The sequence below is a fragment of the Erinaceus europaeus genome, chromosome 2 (genome assembly GCF_950295315.1).
Source record: "Erinaceus europaeus chromosome 2, mEriEur2.1, whole genome shotgun sequence".
In the NCBI taxonomy this organism is placed as follows: domain Eukaryota; kingdom Metazoa; phylum Chordata; class Mammalia; order Eulipotyphla; family Erinaceidae; genus Erinaceus; species Erinaceus europaeus.
Window position 1 is genome coordinate 157,697,621 of NC_080163.1, and position 20,323 is coordinate 157,717,943.

At 39.9% G+C, this 20,323-nt stretch overlaps 1 pseudogene; it reads left to right on the forward strand.

Moving 5' to 3' along the window:
- Window positions 1–508: 508 nt before the first annotated feature.
- On the forward strand, window positions 509–1,243 carry LOC103127599 (vacuolar protein sorting-associated protein 72 homolog; annotated as a pseudogene).
- Window positions 1,244–20,323: the final 19,080 nt, after the last annotated feature.

Below are 20,323 nucleotides of genomic sequence, written 5' to 3' on the forward strand. Positions count from 1 at the left end.
CTGCGTGCTTATGCAGTTCTGCTTCTTTAATTCATGTTACTGACCAAAAACACTGCAATGCATATCTACAAGCCAGAGTGCCAGGTCTGCAGGATGTGTGAGAGAGAAATGTGGAACGATGATGCTGGAGGTGGAAGCAGGGGTAGGGTGGGGTGGGGACAGGGCTTGGAGTTTCTAAAAGAAATGGTAAAAACAGCTCACCTGGGAGGGTGCCTGTTTTGCCATGTGTACAATCCAAATTCAAGCCGCTCTTCAAACTGCTCTAGGGGAAGTTTTTGTGTTGTGGTGCATTGCCCTTCTTTTCTTCCATCTCCCTTTTAATGTCTTTCTATCTGAAAGTGTTGGCTTAAAGCCATGAAACTCATAAACCCCAGTGAGGGAGGGAGGGAGAGAGAGAGAGAGAGAGAGAGAGAGAGAGATTGCTGGTGGCCCAAAGGTAGCAGTGTGGAGTGCTGTGAGCCACCCAAGGTGATCCTCCACTGTTGGCAGCACAGGCTCGTTGGCCAAAATGAGTTTGGCCAGGGGCTGAGCCCCCTGGAAGACTGTGGGCAACCAGTTTTCTGGGTTCCTGGATGCCAAGGAGGAAGATGAGTTCTACCAGACAACTTATGGGGGCTTCATCGAGGAATCAGGAGACGATGTGTATCAAGGAGACCAGTCAGCCACAAAGGACGAGGTGGACTTCAACTTTGACATTGACAAAGGGGATAAGCCATCCAGTGATGGAGAAGGAGAGGAGCCAAGGAGAAAACGCCAAATAGTCACCAAAGCCTATAAGGAACCTCTTAAGAGCTTGAGGTCTTGAAAGGTCAGTACTCCAGCTGGCAGCTCACAGAAGATCCGATAGGAGAAGGCACTGCTGCCACTGGAACTACAGGATGATGAATCTGATAGTCGGAAGTCCATGTGTCAGTCTATAGACTAGCACACCCGGCAGACATTCCTTCCAGTGCAGGAGAGGCCAAGCCAGTCAGGGCAACAGAAGGGGCCCCACTGTGAACTGCCACTGATCCAGGAAGAGCTGCTTTGGGAGGCCAAGATCACAGAGAAGCTCAACTTGTTCACTGGACTTGACCTTCAACCCAAAGCTTCTGCACAAATGCCTTGTGCTGGGACACGCCTGGGTGGCCCCCTACTCACTGTTCCCGTACCTTCATCATTTTCAGTGATGATGCAATCTTTGAGGAGTGGTTTCCTCAAGGGCGGCCACCCCAAATCCCTGTTCGGGAGGTCTGTTCAGTGACCCACCGCCCATCTCTATACTGAGACCCTATTACAGACATACCCTAAGCCACCATTCCAGCCTTCAAGATCATCCAGGAGGCTTACAAGAAGTACATCACTGCCCATGGAATAGCCCCCATGGCCTCAGCCTTGGGTCCTGGCCCACCACCTCCTGAGCCACCTCCAAGCTCAGGGTCCCGGACTTTGTGCCAGAAAATTGTCATCAAATGAGCAGAGATGGAGACCATAGAAACCCCTTTCTTGTCCAGACTTGGGGATCTTAATGTTCCCTCTCTCCTTCCTGTTTACTCCCTTTGTCAACTCTGATGTTTTCCCAGTCCATTTCTGTTTTCCTTTCTTTATCTTTTTTCCCTAGTTCCCACCAGTTTTGTGTTATTTAACCTAATAAAATAGAAAGATACCTAAGAGAGAGAGAAAGAAGAAGAAGAAGAAGAAGAAGAAGAAGAAGAAGAAGAAGAAGAAGAAGAAGAAGAAGAAGAAGGAGAAGGAGAAGGAGAAGGAGAAGGAGAAGGAGAAGGAGGAGAAGGAGAAGGAGAAGGAGAAGGAGAAGGAGAGGAAGAGGAAGAAGAAGAAGAAGAAGAAGAAGAAGAAGAAGAAGAAGAAGAAGAAGAAGAAGAAGAAGAAGAAGAAGAAGGAGAAGAAGAAGAAGAAGAAGAAGAAGAAGAAAGGACGCCATCCAGAAATTAGAGGGGAGCTTCTGAGCGACTAAATTTGTTTTTGGGGGGGGCTTACAGGAAGAAAATATTCTTCTTGATGCAATTAAGGAAGTGAATTACTGAGGACAATAGAGAATAAGAAAGATGGTTTCTAGCTGTCTCTTGGGAAAGGACTTTAACTTGGACCAGTGTTATGAGATGGGGAGTTCCATAAACAAAATTTACCTTATTGGTTTTTAAATAATTCATTTATTTATTTTGGATAGAGACAGAGAGAGAAGGAAGGGGGATAGATAACTGAAGCACTACTTCACCATTTTTGAAGTTTTCCCATTCAGGTGGGGACCAAACCCCAGTGATAGCCCTCATGGCAAAAATAAATAAATAAATAAATAAATAAATAAATAAATAAATAAAACCTGAATCTAAACATATATCTTACTTCATCTCACACCCTTCTCCCCAGCTCCAACTTATTCTGTCTGATTAAAAGAAACCTAAAGCAAGAAGAGCTAGAAATTGAGTCCATTATAGTATTAATAATACAGTTAGCTCTCAGGAATGTTTTCCTTGTCAATACATTCACAGGTGAACTGATTTTTTTTTATCAGTCTTATCAGTAGTGAAGAGAAGTTTTCAACCTATAATGAGAAATTAGGCTGAGACACAGTGGAGTGTATTGAGGGTACCTTCTCTGTAGACATATGGGGTGCAGTGTATCTGGCCAGGGTGGACCCTGAACATACAGTGTACACTAGGGTGGCTCATTCCCGTGCATCTATTCCAGGGTTGATTGCAATTTCTGCTTGGTAGTCACTTTCTTCATTTAATCAACTTTGTCCATAGGAGAAGGAGGCTGGGATGTGAACTCTATCTACTGTGGATTTCCTGTGAGAATAACACCATTGATGACAAAAGCTTATAACTGAGCAAAGATAACTCTATGAAATCAATGCTAAGTGCAGAAAGAAGCAAATGACAGCAGATATGTGAATGAATAAAAGGCAAATGGAGTAGAGATTCCCTTTTTGTTTAGTATTTTTATTATTTATTTATTGGATTAACACAGGGAAAATTGAGAGGAGAGGAGCTGTAGAGAAGGAGAGAGACACCTGTAGCACTGCTTACACACTTAACGAAACTTTCACCCTGTAGGTGGGGATAGGAGGCTTGAACCCAGATCCTTGCACATTGTAGCATGAGTGCTCTTCCAGGTGCACCCCACTCACTCCCATGGATATTTGTGCTCCCCACTCAGCTAAATAAGTGTCTGCCCCTGAGAATACACAGGAAGGGCTGAACACTGAACTTTCAGACTTATGTCCATAGCCTTACTTTATGACAAATAGATTAAAACCATTTCCAACCCAGTGAGACCAAGTTCAAGTACCATTGCTTCCAGGATGTCTTCATCAATGCTGCTTACCCCTCTCCATAAATCCTCTGCCCTTTTGCTTTCCTTAGGTCTCATGGGTAGTATGATAATATTATATCGCACCTGGATAAGTTATTCAATAATACCCTATAGAAAGAGAAAGTTGTTGATTTTAAAAATTCTCCTTTTGGGGGCTAATATGTCTTAACTTGTTTTATGATATTTGACAGTCATTTCTGTTTTCCTCAAATAAAAAAGGGATTCTGTCTTAGAGTTAAAGACTTGTCAGCAAAGCATGTCAGGGTAGAAATTAATAGCACTCTTTTATTTTTCAGGAACTTTCTATGACACTAGTCTTCTATTTATGTTTGCAACACAGTTCTTCATTTTAAAACACATATATTTAATGGAAAAAAAGGAGTCAGTGGAAAATACTAGCAAACACAAGGGTGATATGCAAATACAGCCAAATGTGAATAGCCAGAATTCAAGAAATAATTACAGCCCTTATGCTGGGGTGCACAAACAGGCAGTTCTCTGCTTTCATTTAGAAAATAAATCCTGAAATGCATATAAAAGAAATGTGTGCAATAGGCAGACTTATGAAGTATGAAATGCTACATTTTCAAAGTATGGTGCATGCTCTTTCATTTTATTCTTTTACCTTTGAACTACCAGTCAACTGTGGTCCAGTGAATATTCAAGAGAGATGCAAGATGTGCTGCTTTTGCCACACTTAATGATGCTCATGCTTGGACTTCATTACGCTTATGAGAACTGTATTTTTATAACATCTCCTCTGCTTTCAGTATTATCTTATATCTTTATTTTCACGTTAATTCTTAAATATTTTATTTGATAAGACAGAGAGAAATTGAGGGGGGAGGAGTGAGAAAGCAGGGAGAGAGAGGAGAAGGAGGAGGAGGGGGAGAGACAGAGAGAGAGAGAGAAAGAAAGAGAAAGAGAGAATAGAACTGTAGCACTTCTTCTCCACTTCTGAAGCTTCCTCAATGCAGGTGGGGACTGGTGGCTTCAGTCTGGGTTTTTGTGCACGGTAACAGTAACATGGGCACTCAATCAGGTATACCACCACCCAGCCTCTTCATATTACTTTTTTAAATATTTATTTATTTATTCCCTTTTGTTGCCCTTGTTTTTTTTTATTGTTGTAGTTATTACTGTTGTTGTTATTGATGTCAGTCCCTGTTCAGGCACCATATATGCCAGTCCCTGTTCAAGGCACCATTTGCTGGGCTGGGCTAGCTTCATGGGCAGTAGAAAGATGACCAGGGACTCATGGCTGAGCTGGGAAGCAGTATCTCGTTTATTAATCAGATACATCACCTTTTATGCATCTCTTCACCAGAAGTGACAAGGGAAAGGAAATGATTAGGAGAGGGGGAGGAGCAAAAAAAGAGCAAGAACAGAACATAGAAAGCTTCCATCTAACCAGTGGGGATTAAACCAATATCCTGCAGGCAGGGCGGGAACCAGGCAAAACAGTGATTATGTAAATAGACCACATTGTAAGTAATACAAGTGAACCTAATGATCAAACCTAGTGATCAAAACAGAAGGTCTTATAAGCAGAATTTAGAAGCATACCAACATATTGAAGTCATCCTTGTTGGACAGGACAGAGAGAAATGGAGAGAGGAGGGGAAGACAGAGAGGGGGAGAGAAAGATAGACACCTGCAGACCTGCTTCACCACCTGTGAAGCTACTCCCCTGCAGGTGGGGAACCGGGAGATCAAAACAGGATCCTTGCACCAGTTCTTGTGCTTTGTGCCACCTGCGCTTAAGCCACTGCACTACCACCTGACTCCCTTCATATTACTTTTTAAAAGGAAAAGCATATGAAATTGTAGTCAACCCACTGAACACTGGTGTAAAATGATGGTAAGAAGACCACATCTGAAACATTGACATCCGGACTATTGCATATAATATAACTGCTTAATTTGGGGGTGTTAATGTACAGAGCATAAAATAGCATGTCAGAAAAAATGGAGGTGTCTGGGAGACACCACACATAGTATATTTCACATTTTATCTTGCTTGAGGATCCAGGTTTGAACCACCAGCCACCACATGGGTGAACCTGCACAGAGGAACCTTCATGAGCAGTAGATCTATGCCATGGCGCCCCCCCCCCTCTCCATCTCCCTCCCTCTCCCTCCCTCTCCCTCCCTCTCCCTCTCTCTCTCTCTCTCTTTCTCTCTCTCTTTCTCTCTCTCATACTTTCTCATCTGTCTTTTACCCTTTATGTAGAAAAGAGGAAAAAAATAGTCTGAAGAAATTCTGGAGATTTTAATCATTCTTTCATTAAACACAATTTTATGAGCACCTACTTTATGTCAGGCACTGTTAGACAAAGTTCTTATTTAAGTGGAAATAATATTCTAGTAGGAGAACATATAATATGTCAGGTGATGATGTATTATATGCAGCTGTGAAGAAAAACTACAATTAATTAGGTGTGGGACCTTGAGAGAACCACTTTATCTTTCTGAGGTTTCAGTATCTACATACATAAAAAGAGAGTTGAAATTCTTACTCTTTTGTCTTCTCTTTTCGGTTCCACCACCATCACTACCACTGCTAATATTTCTACCTCTTGATACTCTCACAAAGCTCAGTTCTGGAGCACAACTAAAAATATATAGGTTGGTAGCTATCATTTCCAGGAAATTGTATGTTTTCCTGTATTTATTGGTTCATTCCTCTATTCATAGTTTTGAGAGCTATGAATTCTTTCTTGTTTAGGCTTCCCAGAAATAAGCCAGATCTCATGGGATTTGTGGGCTGGCTAAACTAGCTGAAATCCCTTGAGGTCTTCACCTGAAAACACTATCTGAGTCTACCTGTTCTGTCTGCAAGCTTTCCTTGAAATCAATGACAGACACTCTGTTCACGGTCACCTTTCATTTGATGTAGAGTTTCTGTTATCTCTGAACCTTAGCCAAGTTGAGACTTTTTTCCCCCACACAGTTTCTCAGTTAATCACTTTACTTATCACTATCGCTTGTCTTGCCTGCCTCTTCCTACAAGTTTTCAGAATTCTCAGAACTTCTCTCCCAGTGGAAAAGTTCTCAGTAGCATTATCACTACCGACTTTTAAAGTGACACTGTAAGTATCATTGGACTCTGAAGAGTGAAGAGCTTCCTGTGGTTTCCCAGTGATGCTGTGAGATCTTATTTCCATGTGTCTGTACTTTTAACAAATATTTATTGAACATTTACTCTGTGCCTTGCATGAGACATTGATAGGAATAGACATCCTGATAGGAGTAGGGGAGCATTAACTTGATTTAGAGCAACTTTTTTTTTCTTCTTCATTTTCAGGACTTTGCTGTTCTGGGATGATATATGGAGAGAGAGGGAGGGAGAGAGAGAGAGAGAGAGGAGAAGGAGGAGGAGGAAATACAGAGACACAAGAGAAGCAAAGCTTCTCCCTGTGTGTGTATGTGTGTGGGGGGGCAGATGGGCTTTAACTTGATAATAACACATGGCAAAGAAGGCGCTCTGTCCAGCCTATCTTGCCATCCTAGGACAACCACTATATATATATATATATTTTTTTTTTACAATATATGCCTTTTTCTACTGTATACACAATGCATGCCAAACTATCCACTCTCATTCCTACTTTTCACCCATGGCTCTCCTACCAGTCACTCATTTTTGAGGCAATTCCCAGAATTCCTTGTCAAGATACTAGGAAATTAGGTTTCTGAGGCTTTGGGGGAAGGTATTTATTTTTTTTTCCTTCAAAACCACTTTGAAAGATGACTGTGAGTCTACCAGTAGTTATTTCTCAGGCATGGACAGGTGATACATCCCTCACAAACCTTTGCTGATTCTTTTGTTCACTGTACTAACATATTTAACTTTGTAAGAATCTGGAATGTCCAGAAGATTGGACATGTCCATGGACCTAATTTGTACTTTACCCCCACATGTCATGGCTTTGGTAGGTTATACTTTGGGAATCTCCAGGACTAGTTATGTAGTTTGTGTAACCTAAGGTAGATAGACTTCATTCTCAACCATAATCCATGTTGGGGTCATTACTACTCCAGTTCTCTACTGTGTCTCTTAGTGACATTTCTCCTAAGCAGAAAGACTGCATCTTCCTTCTCTTCATCTTCTTAGCACCTTGCACTCTACTTTGCATGCATTAAGTGCCCAGTGAACATTTTGACAACTGAATTTTCAATCAGTTGCTTTCTTGGATAGCTGTTGACAATACCACAGCTTCTTGATGAAGTATAACCTTATGTTAGTCATTGAATTTCTATCAAAGGCATTGCAAACTGGTTATTGATTTTCTTTTTTTAACGAGAGAAATAAATCTTCTATTTGATACTTAGTCGTGCGTTAAAATGTACACAAAGACAGAAAGATGTGATTCAATACATAGGCAGAACTTTTATGATATTAAAAATATCATAAAATAATTACAAATGGGGGATTAATTAACTTTATTATGGTTTTATTTTATCATTTTTAGGGAGAAAGAGGCACCCAAACAAAGCTCCATCATTTGTGGAGCTCACATGGTGCCAGTATTTTACATATGGGAGGCATGTCCTCTATCCTCTGACTGGAAGTAGATTTCCATCGTTCTCTAGTTAATTAACTAGTTACTTAATTTTGCTAGAGGATGAAAGATATAAATAGAGTAAGAGAAAGAAGCACATAAAGAGAGAAAGCTTTAACACTGCTTCACAATCATGAAGCTCCCCTTCTACAGGTGGAAACTGGGGGATGCACCTGAGTCCTCATACATGTTAACATGCACTCTACCAGGTAAACCACCTCCTGGCCAAGGGTCAGGTTAATTTTAAAAATAAACAAATTTCATTACCTTGAGAAAGTCTCTCACGTTCTCCATCTTTTTGGGGAGGTCTTAGGGTTTAGTTCTGCTTTTCTTTCTTTTCCGACTCACCTATGCTATTTCCTCTCTTTCTTGTATAGATTTTGGTAGGAAGCTCAGTCTCCTCATTATTGCCACACACAAAAAATTCATTTACATCCGAGTGTTCTGTGAATTTCCCAATGTTGTTAAAGTGTCAGGAGATGGGCTCAGTGGTGGCACATTCAGAAGTGTACACACATTACCATGCACAAGGATCTAGATTCAAGACCTTGGTTCCTACCTGCAGGGGGTGAGTTGAAGCATTCATAATGCTGCAGGTGCCTCTTTACCTCTCTCACTCCCTTGACCTGCCCTGTATTCTCTTCCTCTATCAGAAAATAGAAAATGAGAATATAATACATTTTTTAATGGATGCTTGGAGTAGTGAAGCTGTCATCTAGGTACTAAGCCCCAGTCATAGCCCTGTAGCAAATGAAATGGAGATAGAGAGAGATAGAGAGAGAGAGAAAAGCAGGGGTTTTTAGAGTTGTGGCTATGGAGTAGCAGCAGACTCAGTCTTGCTCTCTTGGGTCAACTAGGAAAAACAATGAAAATCACTTGAGAACTCAAGAAAATATGACCAAAATTTCTTCAGAAACTCACCAAGCTATGGGTGAATAGACATTTGTGGCTTGTGAAGGAGATATTCCCAGGACTAAAAGGCTGGACTTAAGGATGGCTAACACCAGATTGGGAGATTTGTAGGTTCAGCCACACCACTTACAGGTCTGAGTTTAAACAACAAAGAACTGTTAAAAAGGAAAAAAGTCACCTAAAATCTCACTAATTTCCAACTGTCACTTCTTGAATTTCCATTGCTATTGCCCTTCAGAGGTTCGAACTGCAGCAAAGAGACCCTATATTGATATCAGGGACACTGACCCAGCCCTGTTCATTCAGAATTAAATCTCCCTTCCCCGCTAAAATATATACACAGGAAATTGAAGACCTTAGTCACAGTGTCTCCTGGAACAACAATGAAAGCCACACTAAATGTGGAAACTGAGAAATACACAACAAATACACAAAAGCCCCAAATGACCAGACAGGCACAGATCTAGAAAAAAATAAGAATAAAGTTCAGAAAACTCACAATGAAATCAACTTAAGAAACTAAAATTAGGATTCAAGTATGCATTGATCATCATTTTACCAAAGAATTACAAACTACAGAAAAAAATAATTCAAACAGAACTGCAGGCCCTAAAGGACACTTTGAATGCAGTGTAGGTTGAGGTAAGAGGCCTTGGAAGTAGATTTAATCAGGTGAAGGAGAGAATATCAACTACCAAACTCTGTAAATTTAAAAATCTTGAAGAGGAAAGGTTTAGGAAAAATGAAGCACTTCTCTGTGAAACAGCAGACTCCGTCAGAAAGATGGATTTGAGGAAGAGGAGAAAGAGAGAAGTAGAAACTTTATGAGAAAATTTTCTACCTTAGCAATGTTCAAAATATAGAACTCCAAGGTGACCACACACTTAAATTTTTGAATCCTAAATGACACACACCAAGATACATCATTGTGAAACTACTCAAAACCAGGGGCAAGGAAAAAATATTGTAGGCTTCCAGGGAAAGAAAGAAAGTCACACACAAAGGTAGAACCATCAGGCTTTGATCAGATTTCTAATAACAAACCCTAGATGCAAGGAAGGAGTAGAATGTCATAGTTAAAGTATGAAAAGATAAAAATTGTCATGAATTCTGTATCCTGCTAAATTATCCTACAGATGTAAGGAAGAATAAAAAGATCTTTTCAAACATTCTGAAACTGAAGGAATTTGTCACTACAAAACCTGCCTTGCAAGAATTACTGAGAGGAGTCCCACATGAAAAGAAGAAGCAAAGGAGTTCTAACTTTTAATGAGATGATCAATATTAGAATACAATCAGGAGCACAACAACAACAGCTATGTTTATAACTGCATTACGCACAGTAACCAAAGCGTGGGAGCAGCCTAAATGCCCACCATCAGATGACTGGCCATAGAATACTACTCTTCAATCAAAAAAGATGATATTGTATCTTTTGCAATAAAATGGATAGAACTGGGCATGATTATGCTTAGCAAAATAAGTAAAGAGAAGAAAGACAACTACCAGATTATTTCACTCATGTGTGGAGCCTAGAGATAGGATTTCCATGAACTTGCCAAAAAGAAAAAAAATCCAAACAAAACAGAAGCAAGCAAACTACTTGTAAGACTTATGAAAACTATGCTGGTTATATTTGGGAGGTGGGATGGTGGGGATACAGAATCTTGGTGGTGAGTGTGATGTGGAACTATCATTATAATATTATAACCTTGTAATGAGCTATTAATATCAAGTAAAAATATAATAAAAAGAATTAGGAAGGGAGTAGTCCTGTTTCTTCAATCTTGTGGAAGAGCTTTAGAAGTATAGTTATTAACTGTTCCCTTCAAGTTTTGTAGAATTCGTTTGTGAAGCCCTCTGGTCCAGGACTTTTGTTGTTGGGAAGATTCTTAATAACTGTTTTGATTTCTTTGTTCGTGATTGGTGCATTTAGGTTTTGTAGTTCTTCTTGGTTCAGTTTTGAAAGGGTATATGTTTCCAGGAATTCTTCCATTTCTTTCAGATTTTTTTTTAGTGATTCCCATTATTATTCAACAATTTGTTTGGCTTTGTATGTTAACTCTCTTTTCAGCTACCAGGTTCCAGATGCTAGCATGATGCCGAACAGACTTCCCTGGACAGATGACCTCACCAATGTGTCCTGAAGCTCCGCTTCCCCAGAGCCTTACCCTACTAGGGAAAGAGAGAGGCAGACTGGAAGTATGTATGGATGGACATGTCAATGCTCATGTTCAGCAGGGAAGCAATTACAGAAGCCAGACCTTCCAACTTCTGCATCCCACAATGACCCTGGGTCCATACTCCCAGAGGGATAAAGAATGGGAAGGCTATCACGGGAGGGGATGGGATACGGAGATCTGGTGGTGGGAATTGTGTGGAGTTGTACCCCTCTTATCCTATGGTTTTCTTAATGTCTCCTTTTTTAAATAAATAAAAAATTAGAAAAACAAAAAGAATTAGGAGGTTCAGGGGAAAAGTCATATAGAGACCATACCTTGTATTAGCTCTCAAGAATCACTCATTGCTTCCTGTTCTCTTTCTCCTCTTTCTCCCATAAGAAGAAAAAACATTTAATTCTTCTATTGCCTCACACCAAACTCTCCTCCATCCTCCATATTCATTTCAGTTTCTTAGTTACATGCATTTTCAAAGTTCTTATAAAATATACATTTTCATGATGGATAAGTGGGCCTTCTATATGAGCTTCAAGTGGGGCTGTTAAGCCACTATTTGAAAGGATATGTCTTCAAAGGACAATACTCTGGAAATGAGGGAAACTAGAAGAGTAAATGAAATACCAGCAGCACAAAGAGCAACAAGAAGAACCTAGTCTACAGTTTCCTAGGTTCAAAAGAAAGTTTCTCAGGCTGGAAAAATTATTCAACTGGAAGGGTGCCTGCTTTGCCATGCATGTGACCCAGCATTGAGCCTGGTCCCCAGCGCACTGAAGGAAACATCAGTGCTATGATATTTTTTCTCTCTTCCTCTGTCTCTCTGCCTGTTTCTCTCTTTGTGCCTGGAAAAGTCACTCCAGAGCAATGAAACCCTGGTGATTACAAAGTAATAGTAATAATATAAAATAAAATAATTTTTTTTAGAAAAAACCTCCTCAACAAACAGCTATCTCCATGAATATCTGCTTCAATGGAGTCTTTGGAGTTGTGTAGCACAGTCTCCTAAGAGACCCATGTAGGTTGTGAGAGAGTTAAACTCCATCCTGGGGCAAGTGTTTTGATGGTCATACCATCATTCTATTCGTACATTCTACTTGTGCCTATGGCACAAATTGACCATTAAAGGATAGATAATGGGTCTCCATCAATGTTTTTATGGCATAGGCTATATGAAAGCATATACAGATATTGAAGCAGGACCCCACACGGAACAAGGCCTGCCTTCCATTTACTGAGCCACCTCCCAGACTTAGTCTAGGCTTAGACTCCTAGGCTTTAGACAAAAGCAGCACTTGAAGCCCTGTCTTCACCATCAGAAAGGTCATTCCACTCAGCAGTCTCAGTGCAATTGGCTTACTGCCAAAAGTTTACTGCATGTAAATGTAACATTTTCTAGTTTCTGCGGGATGGATTAGATGAAGGCTATTCCATAAACATTGATGTTCTGGCAGCAGCAGCATATAGCCATGCTTGAACTCAGCATGGTGCTGAACTCTACTGCTCTGCCAGTGCTCCTCTTCACTCTGCAGGGATTGCTCTCAGCTTTAAAGACACCCTGCAGTAATGTGTTAAAGGTGTAGAGTGATCCAGACAAACAAAAGGTGGGCAGTTGCCAATTAGCTAGAGAGTGAGAGGTCAGTGTGTTGATTGCATTCTGGGTCAAACAAAAGACTGCATTAGATCATGGAAGCCCCAGGAATAAGACTGCTAGATCAGGAGTCAACAAGCTCTGGTCTATGGGTCAGATTTGACCTTGGTCCACTTCCATACAGTTTATGAATAGGAAACATTTTGCAATTTTTTTTTTGCCTCCAGGGTTATTGTTGGGGCTAGGTGCTTGTATTATGAAGGCCCTGGAGGCTACCCCCCCACTCATTGTTGTTGTTTTTGTTAGTGTTGTTCTTGTTACTGGATAGGACAGAGAGAAATTGAGAGAGGAGGGGAAGACAGAGGGTGAGGGGAAAGAAAGACACCTGCAGACCTGCTTCACGGCTCGTGAAGCTACCCTCCTGCAGGTGGAGAGCCAGGGCTCAAACCTGGATCCTTGCGCTGTTCCTTTCTCTTTGCACTATGTGTGCTTAACCGGTGTGCTACTGCCCCACCCTCATTTTATGATTTTTAAAGCATTATAAAGATCAATAAATATGCAACAGTAGATGTGGTACATAGCACTATTCCACAAATCTACTGTTGCATATTTATTGATCTTTATAATGCTTTAAAGAAGTAGCTATCTTGCCCTAAACAATCCTCCTGAGTTGGGCTCTCTGAAATACTATTTGAATTTTGGTAATCTTTCATGTTCTGAGGGTTTCCAAAGTGGAGAATGATGCAGACCTTTTATTTTAAAGTTGTCTCCTCATCTGCCTTACGTTGTACTTATCATGAAGTCTACCATGTTGGGCAATTCACAGACTGAATTTCATCATAAAGGATTGTTTAGAGAAGAATAAAGACATAGGTTCCAAGAAAGTTCTACTCTGCCCAGAAAAAAAGAGGTAAATTTCCTAATACCTAACATTTATTTTCACAATTTTTACAGCAACTCTGCAAAATAAATTATTATCATGAGGTAATCGTTGCTTAATCATGCTAAAGAATCTATTCAAGATCATCTAGTTATTAAGATGGTGTGGTATGACCCTGTGTGTGCCTGCTGTCCAAATGTAATTATTATTATTATTTGCCTCCAGGGTTATTGCTGGGGTTCAGTGCCTGCACTAAGAAACCACTGTTCCTGGAGGGCATATTTTTCTCCATTTTTGTCCCATTTTTTGCCCTTGTTGTTATTGTTGCTATTATTGTTATTGCTGTTGTTGTTGTTGGATAGGACAGAGTAATTATTTTTGTGTTTACAGAGAAAGAGAGATTGGCACCAGAACACTACTCTGATATATGTGGTACATGTATATCCTGTACTTCACAACTGAGCTATTTCCCCAGCCCAGAACCCAATTTATAACCAGTGTGTATCTCTGTTAGGGTCATTAATAACCAGACTTTGGGTAGAAATCGTGAAGTGGGTGGGGAAGAGTGTGTGAATTAAATCAAATGATATTTTTATGCTCACAAAAAGTCACAACTACTGGGAATGTGGGTCTTCCCTAATGGTTATCTTAGAGAGAAATGACGAGGAACCTGGATTTAGCCCCACACTCATCTGTAATATTTATTCAGTGTTGTTGGCTTCTATCCCTTGCAGGCCTGTAACACTACACTGCCTTTGTCTGCCTTCGCCTTTTCAGCTACTGTAGGGGGAGAACATGTGTTCACTGAATAAATGTAGGCAAACACGGTCTACAACCTCAATGACAACCCTGAGGCTATCCAATGCAAAACTGCTGATACTGCCTAATTACAGAGGAAATTGGGTTTGGAAGGATTAAGGACTTTGGTCAAAGGTGTGCAAATTCTGTGGGTAGTGTTTGTCTAAGGTTTGTGCTCTTTTTGTGATCATCCACTGCAGTGCCTGTTGCCAGTTTAGAGACCAGCTTGATTTCAGGGACATTTCTTTTCCCTTCACTAACCCATTTCTTCGGAAACCCACCAAGGTCTTTGCCAATAAAGGGACAGCCCAGCGATTCTTGGCTCCTCCTCAAGAAGCCTGGGTATGAGCTGTCCCTTCTTAGGCCTCTCAGTGGCCTCATCTCAGTTGAAGATTTTCCCCTTCAGGAGGCCCAACTGCTGCCACATTGTCAATTGCTAGCTGGTTACCATAGAAACACGTCTCAAGAGGGATCTGCTTTTCTTCCTTCTTGAATGAAGAGAAGTATAGGGCTTTGTGAGGGGCAATGCTTCCCCCTTCATGGCCAGGAAAGGAACTGGCTTTGAGTTAACAGGGCTTATACAATTTTGCCTAAGGACTCCACTCTTTGTCAGTATTAGATTGCCAGTTTTTCATTCCAGAGAAGAACTATCCCTTTTTGGAATATTTAACCTTTCTTCTTTTTGATGGTGGAAGTGCCTTTTCTTTTTGAAGTGATTATGATAGTAGAAGGAATGGTTTAGAAGATGTCATCACAGTCTGAGGTGAAGCATGTTGAGGTGGCAATCGTTGCGTTGGTTAGGTTGTGATCAGCAGGTGCAATATTATTTGGTGTGGACTGGGAGACGCATACGGGAAAGTGGGCCCTATCCAAGGGTTCCAGGACTGGGGGAAGTAGAGGCTTTATAGTGGAGATGTGAGGTTCCTGCTGTCTTAGGGTTCAAAAAGACAATCGATAGTTAATGTTATCATCACATTATTTGGTAATTGGGTTAACTTTGAAAAGTCCTTTTGTTATGGTTTGCTGTACAGTATCCAGTATCTTGCATATAGCTGTGCTATTGGATGCTTCTAATCTATTTGGTCTAGGCTTTTGAGAGAGTCCTCATATCAAATACACAGCCTATATATTAAAAAGATTCAGTTTGTGTTTTGAGAAACTTTGAGACATACAACTGCTTTTCCCCCTCTCATATTAATTAACTACTGATTTATATGTCTACATTTCGCTAGGAGTGTCCAGAGACTTCACGTGTGGAATGACAACCCTTCAGCTTCATTACTCGGGTGAGACCTTTTATAGTACACTCTAATTTCATCTCAGGTAATTCACTTTCTAACAAAGTCCCAAAACCGAGATATATACCAGTTTTTGTGAGAGAGAGCTTATGTTCACACGTATCCATAAACTACTGCAAAATATATACCTGAAAGCAGAAGTACACTATAGTTTGCAGTGAGTACCTCCCTAACACTTCCTCTCCACTAGTCCAAGCTTGGGATCCATGATTGCTCAACAAATTGTTTGGCTTCGTATGTTAACTCTCTTTTCAATCACCAGGTTCCAGATGCCACCAGGATGCTGGCCAGGCTTCCCTGGATTGAAGACCCCACCAATGTGTCCTGGAGTTCAGCTTCCCCAGAGACACACCTTACTAGGGAAAGAGAGAGGCAGACTGGGAGTATGGACCTACCAGTCATGAACAACATGAACAACGCCCATGTTCAGCGGGGAAGCAATTACAGAAGCCAGACCTTCTACCTTCTGCACCCTCGATGACCCTGGATCCATGCTCCCAGAGGGCTAGAGAATGGGAAAGCTATCATGGGAGGGGGTGGGTTATGGAGATTGGGTGGTGGGAATTGTGTGGAGTTGTACCCCTCCTACCTTATGGTTTTGTTCATTAATCCTTTCTTAAATAAAAAATTAAAAAAAAAAAGATGTCATCACCTGGTATAGGAAAAAGCTTGCTAATACGTACAACAGTATGGGTGAGTCTCAAAATCGCTACATTAGTTAAGTCTTGCAAGGAAAGAGTGTATACTGTATGGCTCCATTCACATAAAAGTCTAGAAAGTACACACTAATGCATAATGACAGAAATAACACCAGTGGGTTCTAAGGAATGGGGTAGAGAGGTAGGTGACTCATGTAAAGACTCAAGGAGACGTGAGCAGATACTACATTTCTTGTCTTGGTGGTGATGGTGGTTTTCACAAGTCAACACTCAATTCAAAATTGACCAAATGGTAAATATTAATATATGCAGTTATATCTCAAGAAAGTTGAACAGAGCAGTTAATATTTTTTACTTCAACTTTTATTTTTGTAATTTAAGCTGCCTGTAGAAAACCAAATTCTCTCAATCATAGGACCCTGGTCACAACAGTTTCAAGTAAAGTAATGAAGGAAATAAAGTTGACATCTCTTTTAGCCACTATCCCCAGGATTCCTGTGAAAGGAAAGGGTAATTCTTTGATCTAATTGGCACTTATGGATCTAGAGATTTAATGTGGTTTGTCTCCCTAAGTGTATTTACATTTTATAAAAAATTTCTGGGCATGAGCCATGTTCCTGAAAACATCCAACATCCAGTGGTGGAATTTTAGATTCCAGGGCATTTAGCCAAAGTAGTACTCTGAGATTCCTCATATTTAGTTACTTTTTTTAAGTGATGAAATTAATGATTTCTGCATTCCTTGGGTCCTTTGTTGTCTTTACGATTATCATAATTGTTATTTCTGTTTCCAATTACCATTTGCTTAGTTTTTTATATAAAGATGTTAAAAAGCACACACATGGAGCCAGATCATAGCCCACCCCATAGAATGTTTATGCTATAACGTGTAAGAACCCGAGTTCAAGGCCCAGTCTCTACCTGAAAGGAAGAATCTTCATAAATGGCAAAGCAGACCTGCAGAACTCTCTCTGTCTCTCTCTTTCTCCCTGTCTTATTTATTTATTTTTACCAGAGTATTTCTCAGCTATGGATTATGGTGCTATGGGGGATTGAAACTGGCACCTTGGAGCCTCAGGCATTAGAGTCTGTCTGCATAACCACTGTGCTATCTCCCCTATTTTTTTTAATTTCTCTCTATAGCCAGTAAATAAAAAAGAAAACATAACAAGAACAACAACAACAACACACACACACACACTGAAAACAATGGTTTTAACCTATGAGGGCAAATTTGAATAGTATGATGCATTGAGTGAGAATATATTTAAGACTACACAATGTTTTGCATATATAATTCAACATAATGATACATTTAATCACCTCTTATGTGCCTTAATTTTTTTCTAGAAGATACAAACAAAAATAAGACATATTCCCTGATTTGGAAGTAATGTAATAAGGAACATAGTCTAGTAAGTAGATCACTAAATGAAGTGGGGATGTATATAGTATTGATGTTTTGATAAGCATGGGAAAATAGGACCTGAAACAGACACTGGTATATCAGAAACATTCCTGAAAGAGATAATAGCTGAACTGAGGATTGAGGAGATAGCATAATGGTTATTCATAAAACTTCCATAACTGAGGCATCAAGGTCCCAAGTCCCACCATCACAAGCCAGAATTGTGAGCACTGCTCATGTTTAACTCATACACATTCTCTCTCTCCCTCTCTTTCTCTTTCCAGATCTCTTATTCATTAAAAGTAAATAAAAAGGGAGTCGGGCAGTAGCGCAGTGGGTTCAGCGCACGTGACACAAAGCGCAAAGACCAGTGTAAGGATCCCAGTTTGAGTTCCCAGCTCCCCGCCTGCAGGGGAGTTGCTTCACAGGCAGTGAATCAGGTCTGCAGGTGTCTCTCTTTCTCTCCCCCTCTCTGTCTTTCCCTTCTCTCTCCATTTCTCTCTGTCCTATCCAACAACGACGACATCAATAACTACAACAATAAAACAAGGGCAAAAAAAGGGAATGAATAAATAAAATATTTAAAAAATGAAATAAATATTTTTAAATAGTCAAACTGAATACAAAGGGCAAGGAAATAGTAACAAGATAATAGAAGAGCAGTATAACCATAGGGTAACATACTTGATTATTATGAAGTGTGAACTGGTCTCTGAGAAAGAAGTACCAACACTGATATTTAGAAAACTGAGTATGATATGTCTCTTTCAAGCCATAAAAAGGAGATTAGACGTTGTCTTTGGCCAGTAGACAAAGATCAAAATTTGATTTTAGAAGGATAGTGAGGCTCCTGTGGATTTATTTATATAAGTTAATGGCTATGGATCAAACTAGAAAGCTACTATGGCATTGCATTGAAAGATAGTAGTGTTCTAAACTAAGGGATTGGAGCAGAATAGAGGGAAGATCTATTAAGATATATTAAGAGTTTACTGTCTTAGTTACTATTATGTATATGTTTTTAATTGAGGGTACTAATCACATTCATGATAATTCCATCACTTTGACTTAATTGCCTCCCTAATACCATTAGATGTTAAGATTTTAATATATAGATGAGAGTGGGGTATCCTGGAGAAAGTATTTAGCCTATTACATGTAGCAAAAGATAAGTCAACAGGACTGGATTCAACAGATTGGATATATGGAGTCATAGAGAAGGGAAATCTAGAAATGATGCCCCTGGTTTGGCTTTAAGTAACTGCATAGTTATGAAAGATGGGTTTAGATTTAAACAATATTCTGGAAGATAACGAGTTCATTCAAGGACATGTTGACTTCCTTCTTTACCTTTCTACATGGAGAAATACATGCATAAATGTCAAGAAGGAAGTCAAGCCTGTAAATCTGCAACTGGAGGCTGATAAGTGCAGGCTTTAGAAATAGTTTTAGCATATTGGTGGCACATAAAACCATTAAGAGAGAATGAAATAGCAAATGCATGTTGAATTAAATTCTTTGTATGGATAATTCCTTTTCATGTTTTGTAGACAAACTATCTGTTTACAATGTGGGAGAAGAAGTCCCTACTCAGGGGCAGGTATAATTAAGAATCTGTTCTATTTTGACTGAAGTGAAAGGCATGACTGCTGAGGATAAAAAAATGAAGAATTTAGATTAGAATTACTGAAAGTCCCCAGCCATTCAGTTTTTGTCTGATTGTACACTTTAATTTTTTTGAAACTACCCTTTGATAGATGTTCCTATTGAAAGAGAGTACTTGTTAAATTTGGCCAATATGTGTTTACACATCTTTTTTCTCCTGAGTATTAAGCCACTTGAGGTTATGCATAACTAATTTAAATTGTGCCATCCAGTGAAGTGTTGATGTACTAAACTGAAAGCTTCTCTACAGATCTCAGAGTTTTCTAGGAAACTTCTCTTGACTTTCCCATTGAGACGTGTCATATAAGCAAATTTATATGGGGAGGTATTTGTTTCAAGCTAAAAGGATAATTTGACCTTTAAGGAAGAAATAAGTGGACATTGTATAGTGTGTTGACTCCCAAGTCAAAAAGTGTGTTCTGTTAAGTGAGATAAAGACAACAAGAGAAGGAAAAATATAGGATGATCTCATGTATAAAGGAACTTAAGAAAAAGGGCAGATGGGACTGGGTGGTGGCGCTCCTGGCTGAGTACACATGCTACAGTGTACAAGAACCTGGGTTCGAGCCCCCAGGCCCCACCTGCAGAGGTAAAGCTTTTCAATTGGTGAATCAGTGTTGCAAGTGTGTCTCTGTCTCTCTACCCCTCTATCACCTCATAACCTCTTGATTTTTGGCTGTCTCTATCCAAAAAATAAATAAATATAAAAAAATAACAAAACAAAAAAAAAAAAGAAAGAAAAGAAAAAGGGCAGACAAAGGAAAAAAAGTGAAACTGGGACTGGGTGTGGTACATCGTTATCAAAGCAAAGGACCCTGGGAAAGGAGAGGGAGGGATGAGGTGGAGTGGGTGATGGCATCTGGCTGCATGATAATGGACCTAAGTTGGGTATGAAAGTGTTCTACAGATATCTATCATAGAGAAATAAAAAATTGTACACATCTATCAGCAACCATAGTGCTATACTATAAACCATCAACCCTTCAATACAATGATAACAAATGAAAACACAGATAAAAAAATAATAAGGGAGATGTGTTCTTACTGTTTACTATCAG